The 12,265-nt window shown below is 41.1% G+C and overlaps 1 protein-coding gene across 1 annotated transcript in view; it reads right to left on the bottom strand.

Moving 5' to 3' along the window:
• LOC144531712 (putative flavin-containing monoamine oxidase A) overlaps positions 1–12,265 on the bottom strand; it is a 52,614-nt gene that overhangs the window by 30,419 nt on the left and 9,930 nt on the right. The gene's annotated exons all lie outside the window — the stretch shown is intronic.

The following is a 12,265-nucleotide window of genomic DNA, read 5'->3' as shown; positions in this document are numbered from 1 at the left end:
AATCCCAAAAATGACTTGCCCTTTTTTAGTTTCATTTAATCCACTTCCCCTGGTCTTACCTGGTGTACTTTACATATAAATGTTGAAAAAAATCTATGCTTTAATTAAAGACAGAGTAAAAAAGGAAAGAATGATAACACACTGGAGCTAAACCCTCTATTGATCAGGATGAATTTATCTTGAATCATTGACATTAATGGCCTTGGAAAGAAATCCCTGTGACATGAATAGTACTCTGGCTTTTGCTGTGCTGCAGAGTACTAATCTCAGCACTTACATCTGTAAAAGCTCCATCTCACTGATAAGAGAGCAGTCAAGTAACTTCATCAGTACCGTTAGAGCTACTGTATGCCACGCATGCAGAGAAGCCAGACTGTTTCTGTGCCTGCTCTGGCAAGTGAAGTGACATCTGGCCTAAAGCCAGGCTTTTAACGAATGAACCAGTGGAAGATGTGAGACATCATTTAGAAACTGTCAAGAGCCTGTCAGCAACCTCAAAATAATGCCCTTAATGCTAAACAAAATTGATGAGGCCGAAGCAGTAAAATTGAAAAACAGTGACATGATAAGTGGCTCCAAACTAATTTGACATGGTCACTTAGACGTTCAAATGACAGCACTGTACACATAACATAAGATCTGTCAAGTGGTGTCATATCTATAAAGCTGCTTGTTTTGAAACCAAAGCCACCTACGTTGATGGCAGGAAATGCCTTCAACCTCATTATTTGTTAAATTCTTGATGGCTAAATTAGACGTATTCTGGCATCTTATTCTTTTAAACACTAAAGTGCTCTATGGTGACAACACAGTCATCCACTCTAACATGCACAAATGTGCATGTTATGTGACTCTTTTGTGAAACTTCATCACAACTCAGCATCACAGTTAAATCAAGATGATGTGAATAAACAGGTTCAACAGGATGGCAGTTCATATACACTATGTAAATAAGAATAAGCACACCAATCTGATACTGTGTGCCCAAAATGTGGCTAGCTGATGAATAGGGACAAAGTACTGCTTATAAACAGACATCAGTGACAAAATAAGAATATTGCCATGCATTTTTTCTGTCATCCAGCATTTTCCAGACTTGTTAAAGGCTCTTACTTTACTTTTGAAGGCACCACAGGTTAATTACTGAGGATTTCTTTTCTGTCAATAGACAGAGAGAGGCGCTTAAAAAATGACAAAATGTCCTCAACTTCAATACAATTGCTGTTGAGTTCGCATACCTTCAATCTGCACACACAAACATACAAAAAAAGAGGCACACGTGACTTTTTCTGACACCTGTTATTAAAGAAAATGGCAAATTTCTCCGAAGGGCAAGACAACTTATTTATATAGCACATTTTATACAATGTAAGCTCAATGTGCTTCACACAAAACACTTCTGAACAAAGTAAAATAGAACATATTTAACTATATCTGTACAAATGTGTTATCCCCTGCCCACCCACCAACATAAACGTACCCATCCACACATACCCAAAGAGAGTGAGAGAGAGAGAGGAATGGATTGTGGCAAAGAGACAGACAGAGATATTGAGGCAAGCTAGCTATAGGCCTGAGAGAACAGGCAGGTCTTAAGCTTGCTTGCAACACAGTTGTTGTACATTGTATATCATGAGGCAGTTTGTCCCAGAGAGTGGGCCCATAATGACTGAATGCACCTTTATCCAGACTTACTACTGATCATGGGTACAGTTAGGAGACTGATGATCTAAGAGTTCTGGAGGGTTTGTTAGCAGTGAGCAGGTCAGAGATCTAATTAGGAGCTAGGCCATTAAATGATTTAGAGAGTAGCATAGTCACAATTTTAGCCATGCTAGTGGCTTGGAAGGCAGTGTCAGTTGGACAAAATATGGATTCCTCCTGACTTTGGCACCCCCTGACCTTTCATCTAGTGCTACCAGCAGATTGACATTTTTGACATTTAGTGAACTAGCTTGACAAATATTGTATGGATTGTTATGGAATTTGGTACAGAAATCAATGGTGCCAAGATGACTTTTCCACAAGTGCCACCATGACGTGGACATTTAGAGACATTTATTTGAAATGTCTCAACAAACTGTTGGGACGGATTGTTGGACGCACAATCATGCCCCACCTCAGGATGAATTGTAATGAATTTGGTGTTCCGCTGACTTTTCCTCCAACTTTTGTCCAATTCTTTATACTTTATATAGGCCTATCAATGGTATTTTACCAAATACATGTAAAACTACTAACATTCCCATCATCCTCATCTGTACTTGATAACAAGCAAATGTTAGCATGCTAATATGCTAAACGAAGATGGGGAACATGGTAAATAGTATACATACTCAACATCAGCCTGTTAGCATTTTCCTCGGGAGCATGCCAACGTTCAACAGCTCAAAGGACCACTTAGCATGGCATGGTTATTTCTAAAGGGTTTGACAACTTTTTGTATATTTGCCTGAATCTATCAAAATGTAAACAATAGAATCCCCCAGTACCATAATTCTGATTGACAAGTCTTTTGATATGCAGACTAATGCTGCAGCAACTCATTAATTATGTAAGTTTACATTATTTATATGGTCCTACCATTTGGACCTTTTAATATGCAGAGCTACACAACCTTTGACTTAGTTACAACCTATTCATTAATTTATGTATTTTCATAGCCAGCTTTTTAAAAAAAATTTTTTAATTATATGAACAAACTCTACGATGGCAATCAGTATACTGAATTATTTGAGTCAAAGAATCTCTGCTTTATAATTTGCCCAGAGGGGATGAAATGTACAAGTCAAAAAAGGACAGGGTTTATCCTTGGATCAGACATGGAGGAGTACAAAGTTCCCCCTTAAGGACACTGCTGACTCTATCCCTATCTGCGCCATTCTCTGAACTGAAGTACTCTCATTTGACAATTCATCACACTGCTTTTTGCATTCTGTCATCTTTGGAAAACAGCTGCAAGTTCAAGGGTGACTTATAGCTCCGGAGCAATCTGCACAAGTGCTGGTTCCTGACCCTTAACACTCTGACTAAGAACATGGCTTCCCCCTGAGTGGTTTCTTTTCAGTCTTTTTAACGCCTTTCTGTCTCTCTTAATCTGTTTTTACTTTCTCCTTTCAGAATACTGTGGCATTTAAATTCTCTCTCACTCCATTGTGTGAATGCTCTCCTGGACAACGTTGACCTTGCTTTCTCAATTTCCTCTGTCACTGACCTGTGAGTTACATCTGTGGCAGCCTTCGGCTTCAAAATTTCCATTACTTTCTCACTCTGAACTTTCACCATAGCGCACAGGCACTTTCAGTGCCTTTGACTGTCAGAAGGACGAGAAAAGTAAAACATGAAAACCACTCAAATCAAGACATAACATCAAAGGGACAATGATTGAAAGATGCAGCTTGCGAATGGCAACTTATAAAGAGCGGTGCAAAGAAACTTTAAAAGTTATGAAAAAAGCTAAAGCTAGCTAGACAGTCCCTCAAATTTGAACCTATATGTCAGTGGCTTGTTGATCTTTACATTGTTCGTTATTTTCCTATGCTGGCCTGGGCTGGGACACACATTCATACGGTTTGAGAATACTGACTTTAACTTATCATTGCACTTACAATAACGAGCGTAGCTGTCCTCAATTTAGGTCGTTGTGTCGTCTCATCTCCTTTTTCTCCTGCATCCACCGTGTGTGTGTCTCTGTGTGTGTTTGTGTGCGTGCAAGCGTCAGTCGCGGGGGGTACGGAGCAGTAGCCCCACCCGCTGCAGAGAGCCGACAGCCAGGATGGAAACGGCAGCAACTTCAGCGACTTTTAAATCGTTAAAGTCTACACTGATGTTAAACTGTATCGGACCGTCTGAAATGTTTTGCACGATCTTTCGCTGTACGTTTTGTTGGTAAATGAGTCACACGCACGTCTCGTCTTCATATCAAAAACAAGGAAATGATCAACCCGTTCTCACTCCCAATTGGTCATTGGCTCTCAGAGTGCACGTGGGACTGCTGTGATTGGTTGAAGTCGTGGGAAACTTCAGGTTATTGGTCAAATGTGCGGAAAAGTTGCAGTGATTGGTCAAAATTGCGAGTCGCACCAAATTTGCGGTGATTGGTTGAATTGGCGTGAATTGGCGCGATCGCGACATCGCGAAATCCTGGAGGGACTGGCTAGAGCGGAAGTGTAGTTCATGGCTGTGCCTGCATATGCTGTGAAATTGGATCATCTCTTTCATGCTAAAAAAACATTAGAGTAGTGCATGGCATATGATGTAACAGCCTGAGGAGAAGAAGAAGTAATTACACGCACAGCCTCTCACTAGGTGTGCGGCTGAGATAATGGACATGTGAAAAGAGAAAAAGCCTTCACATTAGACTTTAATATCAACGTTTTAATAAAAAAAATAAAAAAAAGATATAAGACACTTACTTACCATAACTGTGGACAAGTATCCATATAGAGGGTCAATTCAAAAGGATGAGGCAGTAATGACAGACGGATACCAAAGAAAAAAAGAAATGGCTCTCATTGTCATAAATCTGTAGGGCCATCAGAAATAGGCAGCACTATTCACTAACCACTTAATCCAAATGTTAAAGATGGATTCCTGTATCTATGGGCACGTTACATCACAGATCTTTTATTGAATTACATAGGTAGCCCCTTGACACTTATTGGAATTGAAGGGCTCAGTAGGAGCAGCAGACAACCTCCCCCATCTCTCCCCACACTGCAGTTCCGACATTACTTAATAATTTCTCCTGTTGGTCTGGACGAAAATAGACTCAAGGAGGATGACCCTTTTGGCTAAATTCCCCCTCATTAGTTTTAGAATTAATTTAACTGAGGTTTAATATTGGATGGCTTTTAATCTCCTATAAATACATGGCCAATTAAATGTAGCTGGTGGACCACAAACAAAAGATGCATTTCATTTTGACTACTCAAGGCCCTGAAAAATCTGTTTCTTATTAAAAGTGATGGAATCTTACATGCACACTATTATGCTGCCAAATAGTCAAATTGGACTTGGAAGCAGATTAATTGCTGTTATTCATTCATTATAGGGGCTTATATTATTATTATTATTATTATTATTATTATTATTATTATTATTATTATTAATTGTTGCAGTTTAGACACACCTCTTTAATAATACCGTTGAAAAATGTGTTTGTGATGGTGACACTGTTTCTAAATTCTCAAAGTCTGGCCACCAGATAGTACTAATATTCACGGAGTAGCCTACATATTTTGGTCACAATTATTTTATTTTAAAGTATCCTAGACAACATGTTTTTGTTAATGTTATGTGTTGACATTAAAAATCCATTAAGCTGACAATACATCTTTATCAATTTCTTAGAAAATTCTCAAATATCAATATCAGTATTGGCCTCAAAATTCCATTATTGTCAGGCTCCACACAGAAATGACTTCATAAGAGTTTATAAGAGTATTGAGCATGCTATGTCCTTTTTAAGATTTTAACATTTTCCATTAATAGAAACAAAACATTGCAAAGGCACATTTACTATATTTGCTCATCAACACATACAGATAGCTCAATTAATTTCCACAGAGTTTAAGTTCAGCAAGATAAAAATCACATTACGTTAGTTATCTTCACAATCACTTCAGCTCCCACTTCATGTTTAATCCCCAAATGAGGCTCCATTAGCTTCATTCACAGCACAGCAGATACTGGCCTAGAATCCTGGCTCACAGTGTCACTTGGCAAATCAGTGCTAATGCACTGCTTACCTGTTTTCTACTTTTGTAAACAAACCTCTGCACTAAAACGTGAGTGGCAGATGTAATAGTTTCCTCACCACTGCCCAAGCCTGCTGTCATTACAGCAGCTCCTCCTCTATGAGACGATAAATGGCAACATCAGTTATAGCGTTGCTTAGCTGCCTGTCAGGTTCACTTGCAATCAGATGAAATCCCCCTTTAGTCAGGTACGACTTTTGCAAGTGACAGCCACACAGTTAGCATGCTCTGCCAGGAACTTTCTACTTGATGCAGAGAGAAAAACACATTGAGACAAAATGTTAATTTAGTAACTGCAGAGCTGTCTCTGTAACTACTGCTGAATGTTAGACGGTACGTCTAATTGCATTATACTCCAACTGCATGCTGTGCAAACTTAATTGTTTTTTTTACTATACTCTTTCAAAATGAATATACACTAGGCCTATTTAACAACTCATATATGCACATACTTCAACTACATCTTCAAAATACAGCACATGGCTAAAATTCCCATTTCCAAGCTCATCCTTTTTTATGCATAGCAATCTCATATGCAGTGAAACCAAACAGTTCATAAATCATTGAGGTGAGTGAGAGAAGTGGTAACAAAAAAAGGAGGGAAAAAAACTGACGGAACTCATTATAAAAGATGGATGGATGAATGGGGAGATAAATCCAGGAGCCAGGAATAGGACAGACGTGATATATTGGGGAACACACTGCTCATATCCAGCATTTGCTTTTGTGTGTGTGTCAATGCAGCGCTTGGTGTCTTTTGATGCCAAGCACCTCTTGGACCCCAGAGAATATTAATCTCTTTGTTAATTCATCCATCTACTCATTCATTAATTAAAAAAAGAATATTGTCAGGAATGAATCAGGAATGTCAGAAACAAACATCTGTAAAATAAGAAACAAAATATGAGAGGTTATGGATACTGTAAACAACGATTTACACTTCAACTGTCCAAGGGAGGAATCATCAGGAGTCGCTATCAAAATTCAAGCCCTCTCCCCCCTAACTCGAAAGCTGCTCCACTTCACCCACTTCCGAATTAAAATGAAACATGTCACACAGATGGCTTGAAGCAGCAATCCTTCCTTTCATGTATTCCTGACTCTTTTTGGGAGAGGTGACATCTTAATCACTGGCCTGACTTTGGCTTTTGAAAGTCTCTGTCAATCTCCCCACACTGATTTAAGGCCAAAGCGTGGCACTGTGGCATCCGAGCCAGAGCAATCCATGGTGCATACTTCAACACTGCTCCCAAACTTGTCTCATTAAGGATCCTGGCCATGGTCCATGGCTCTAAGTATGAGGCTTTGAGTGACAGATCTGTTGCCGGCTTAGTACAAACAGGCACAGATCCAGTGTAAGCCCCCAGCTTCAGATTCAGCTTCGGCCCCTTCAACCTGGCAAAAACTAGCCCCGGCACCAGCCTCGGTATCAACCAGCACGTCTTGGTATGTGAACGACTCCTACACGTGGCAAGCACCAGCCAAACAGTCGCCCACTATTTTACCCTGCAGTTGATAGTAAGTTGGAATGCAGGATTTCTATTTTCTGACCAGAAAAAAGTGGATTCTACTCGAGGGTTGGATATGTTTTTCTCAAACTCACTGGCACAACATGATGTCAAATGCACATTGCTGGCCACACAACAGAGTAAACACATATTTCCAGTAATGTATGCTGTTAAATAAATAAAAAGTCTTCAAAGTAGGGCTGTGCAATTAATCTAAATTTTAATCGCGATTACGATTTTGTCTCCTAAGGATCACAAAAACAGACCTATCGAGAAAAACAATAATTTTGTACATTACATTTTTTTTTTACAGGAAAGCTATTAAAGGTCCAATGACATTCTGCTTTTTGGATGCTTTTATATAGGCTTTAGTGGTCTCCTAATACTGTATCTGAAGTCTCTTTTATATAGACCTTAGTGGTCCCCTAATACTGTAACTGAAGTCCCTTTTATATAGGCCTTAGTGGTCCCCTAATACTGTATCTGAAGTCTCTTTCCCGAAAGTCAGCCTTGATGCAGAATTACAGCCACTAGAGCCAGTCCCACAATGAGCTTTCCTTAGGATGTGCCATTTCTGTGTCTGTAGCTTTAAATGTTATTGAGGAGGAGAGAGAGGGGGGGGGGCAAGGTGGAGGGTGGGGGTGTAACCTTTCCCAACTCCCATCTTGACCAACTGCCATGCTTCGCTCATTTGTAAGCCATGATGTCTCTCCTTTCTCATGGGTGGGCCAAATTCTCTAGGCGGGCAAAGCAGAGAAAGGGGATGTAACCTTTCCCCTTGAAAGTCATAAAGGGAAGATTCCAGATTGGCCCATATAAGCTTTCATTTTCTCAAAGGCAGAGCAGGATACCCAGGGCTTGGTTGACACCTATCGCCATTTCTAGCCACTGGGGGACCATAGGCAGGTTGGGGGAACTCATCCATCCATCCATCTTCATCCGCTTATCCGGGGTCGGGTCGCGGGGATAGCAGCTCCAGCAGGGGACCCCAAACTTCCCTTGGCATGAACATTTCACTTTATGAGTTTTTTTTAACATTAATATGAGTTCCCCCAACCATAGGCAGGTTGGGGGAACTCATATTAATGTTAAAAAAAACTCATAAAGTGAAATGTTCATGCCATGGGACCTTTAAAGCTACATTGTGTAAGAATTACTCCCATCTAGCGTTGAGACCATATATCGCAATCAACTCTCTCTCGCCACACAGTATTGCAGCTACGGTAGCCTTCACGCTTCAAAAAGCGAAGGTGTACAAAAGGCCGTCTATCAGCCGTCGTCGTTGGAGTTCATGTGTTCTCTTAATACATCCATGAGTTCATGTCGGAGAGTGGCGTGGACGCGCGCTTCACACCACGAGCGGGCACGTGCGCCACCCGACGGAAAGGAGAGAGAAAGATAAGGAGACTGCAGCGGTCCGGAGGATAATTAACTAGTTGGGATTTGGTGTGTGCCTCCAAAGCAGCTCCAATGTTCACTTTTTTTTCTGATGACGCCGGTCTCTTGCTCTTTTTAATATCCGTTTTCTTTTTCTGGGCGAAAAAGAAGACTCCTATACCTGAAATTTGGATTTTGAATACGTGTGGTCCTCCATGTTTCCTTCTTCAAACTTGCCAGGGCCGGGAAGCGACGATACCCATTAGCAGCAGAAGTGAGTTGAAAACATGAAAGGCGGAGCAGTATAGCCTGTATGTCCCTTACCGGCTAACGTATTTCAAGATGACGCATCATTATGGAGCGTCTACCCCAGTTCATGCAAGCGCAAATGTAAAATTCCAAGCTAATAGGAATACTTGAAATTAATGGTGGTGGTTAGAGTTGGGTGGTATCCAAATTTTGATACCGTCAAACCTCCTCCCTATTTTACCGTGGTATACGGCATTGCCGTGACTAATTAAAAATTATGACATAAGGCTCAGACGGTGTCACCAAACTGTTGGCTTGTGCCTACACCGTTCAGAAACTGAATACCAAACACTAATACTGAAACAATAACAACATAACATGCACAATAGTAACAGCTTTTATTAGCAACAAATCGCAGCTTATAAAAAAGTGCAAATACAACAGTCAAACAAACAAATTAACATAAACATCCAGAACAGTTGTCGCGCACACAAATCAATTAAATTAAATCACAGCCTGAACAACTTTTAATAACAACAAAGAGCAGCTTATAAAAAAGTGCCAATAGACCCTCAATCAGAGTTGAATTAACATAAACATCCATATTATAACAATTATTGCAAATCAATAGGCCTAAATTAAAACACAGTCCAGTCTTCTTTCCAATACTGTTTTTAACGAAAACCAAATAAAAATACCTGAATCAATTAAATAAAAATAAAAAATACACAATGCGAATAGGAACTGTGTGGCAAGTGGCAACAAATCTAGTCAAGATGTTTCGCCAGAAATGCCAGCATGTTTACTTTGTCCGGCTTTAACAGGGCATGTTGTGGACTGACAACTTTACCTGCAGTGCTGAAAACCCGCTCCGATGGTGAGCTTGTGGCACAGATGCACAGGTACTTTCGGGCCACTCGCGACATCTGGGGAAAACGCCCAGCAGCACATTTCCACCAGAGAAGTGGGTCCTCGTCTCCTTGAGTAACTGGCTCCAAAAAGTAGGCTGTTATTTCAGCGCCGGCTCGGTTCCTCTACAGTGTCGATGGGACCTGCCACTGCATCGGCTAATTTTCTCCTGACAAAATGAAGTCACCGACTGGTTTCAGTGCGTCATGAACAGCTTTCAAGACGTCCATGTCCTGCCAGGTCGGGGACAGGCTGCCCCTTCTGTCATCAGACAGGACGTGTCTGATTGCTTGGGCCTGCCAGTTTGGAGCCCCAGCGAGTTGCACAGTCTTGCCGATGGATGAATGGATGGATGAATGAATGAATGAATGAATAGGCCTAAATAAACGAATAAATAAATAAGCCCATTAATGTATATTATTCCATTCTATTCTTAGTTACATTATCTAACTTTAACATATTCAGATCTTCAGATACAAATGTATGCTTACCGTTATGAGACTGTGTTCTGGGAGTCCCAACTCCACTTGCTTCTTGTGGAGTCCACACTTACGTTGCCAGCTGTGTGAAAAGGCCCCGACAATATTACGGCATAGTCCGAGGGCGCGCTTGGTTTTCTGCCTCTGGTCATGCAATGCATTTGTGACAGCCAAGTTTAGATTGTGACCGGAGCAGTTAAGCCACGGCCAATGCAGGGACCTGATTGCAGCAGAAATGTTGGCAGCGTTGTCAGTGGTTATGGCTGAAAGTTTTTTCTCGTCAAGTTGCCAGTCCTGAAGTGCAGATTTGAGCACAGCGGCAAGATTGTCCGCCATATGACTCTCAGGAAAATACGTTGTTTGGAGGCATTTGGATTCAAGTTTCCACTCATGTGTAATGGTGTGGACAGTCAGGGACATATATGGTGTCATGTTAACTGACGACCACATGTCAGTTGTTAAGGAATAACTGTCTGCCTCTGACAGCAGCACTTGAACCGTGTCTCTAACTTTATTATATAAATGTGGGACGGCTGTTTGTGAGATATTTTTCCGTCCAGGCAGCTCGTACTGGGCATCTAGGACCTTTACCATGTCCTTAAAGGACTTCTTTTCTACCGTGTGGAAAGAGACCATTTCCTTCGCCAAGTATTTTGTCACTGCATCAGTACAGGTTTTCCAACGGACACTGTCCCTTTTGTACTTTGGTGTTTTCCCGAAGGTCCCCATTATCGTCGGCTGGGTATAAATGGCGGTGGACCTAGTTGTCGTTGGTCCTGCATCGGTATCAGCGGGAGGCGTTGAAACTGTTGCACTGAGTGAACTCGGGGCCAAATGCATCCTCGCAGCAGTGAGTGGGTGGTTGTTTCGGAGATGCGACCTTAGGTTAGAGGTGTTTCCATCTCTCGCGGTCACCTTTTTATTGCACAATTTACAAATTGCCTTGTCAGTATTTACTGCCTCTCCCTTCTCATTAGGTCGGAACCCGAAATACTGCCAAACTGCAGAAGTCGTGTTCTTCTTCGAGACAAGGTCACTCGGTGCGCGACTTGCCATCTCTCTCTCTCTCTCTCTCTCTCTCCCTCTCTCTCTCTCTCTCTCTCTCCTCCAAACTGTCATGTGATGACAACCACACATAAGCATTTTTAGGCATTAAATAAATTATATTTAATATTTAATCCTTGTCTCCTATATAAGTGCATTGCATTTTTTTTTAATGACGGTATTGAAACTGATACCGTTGCTATTTTTAAGACCCCGCGGTATACCCTATTACCGTATCACCGCCCAACCCTAGTGGTGGTCAATATTCATGAAAAAGGACAAGTTTGTGAAGGGCAATACAGATTTTGATAATGAACAACTACAAACGTTACACACTGGGGCTTTAAGGGAAATTTCACAGTTTAAGGTGTTTTCACTGTTGATTTGTTTAACTGGTTCACTGTTTTTTAACTTCAAAATTGCAGTATCTTTCCAAAAGTCAATAAGTAATTGTGGTAAATAATCGTGATTTCAATATTGACCAAAATAACTGTGATTATGATATTTTCCATAATCGAGCAGCCCTACTTCGAAGTTTGATTTTTAACATGGCATGCTTTAAATGCTACGTTAGTTGGTTCATATAAAACGTTCTGCTTCTCAACAAAAGCAATACTTACTGCAGGGGGTCCATATTTTTCCCTCCTTCGTAGCTCGATTGCAGAGAGGTCGGTAATGACGTATTTGTCACTTTCAACTTCCCACAGCCAACCATAACGAATGTCACATAAGCCCCCCCGTTAAAGTTTTGGCCCTAACTCTTGCTCTGGTTCAAAATCCAATCCTAGCAATTCCTCAGCCCATAGCCCGACCTCAGACGGAATTTACTTCAACCGAAGTGACTGCCACACCCCAGAGCCAAAAGGATTTAGGAAAATCAAAGATTTATCGGCATGGATGCACAGTTTGCCACATTTGACTGACGTAGTGAGTGAGGAGG

This window comes from Sander vitreus, chromosome 16, assembly GCF_031162955.1.
Source record: "Sander vitreus isolate 19-12246 chromosome 16, sanVit1, whole genome shotgun sequence".
NCBI lineage: Eukaryota > Metazoa > Chordata > Actinopteri > Perciformes > Percidae > Sander > Sander vitreus.
This window is presented reverse-complemented; position numbering and strand designations above follow the sequence as displayed.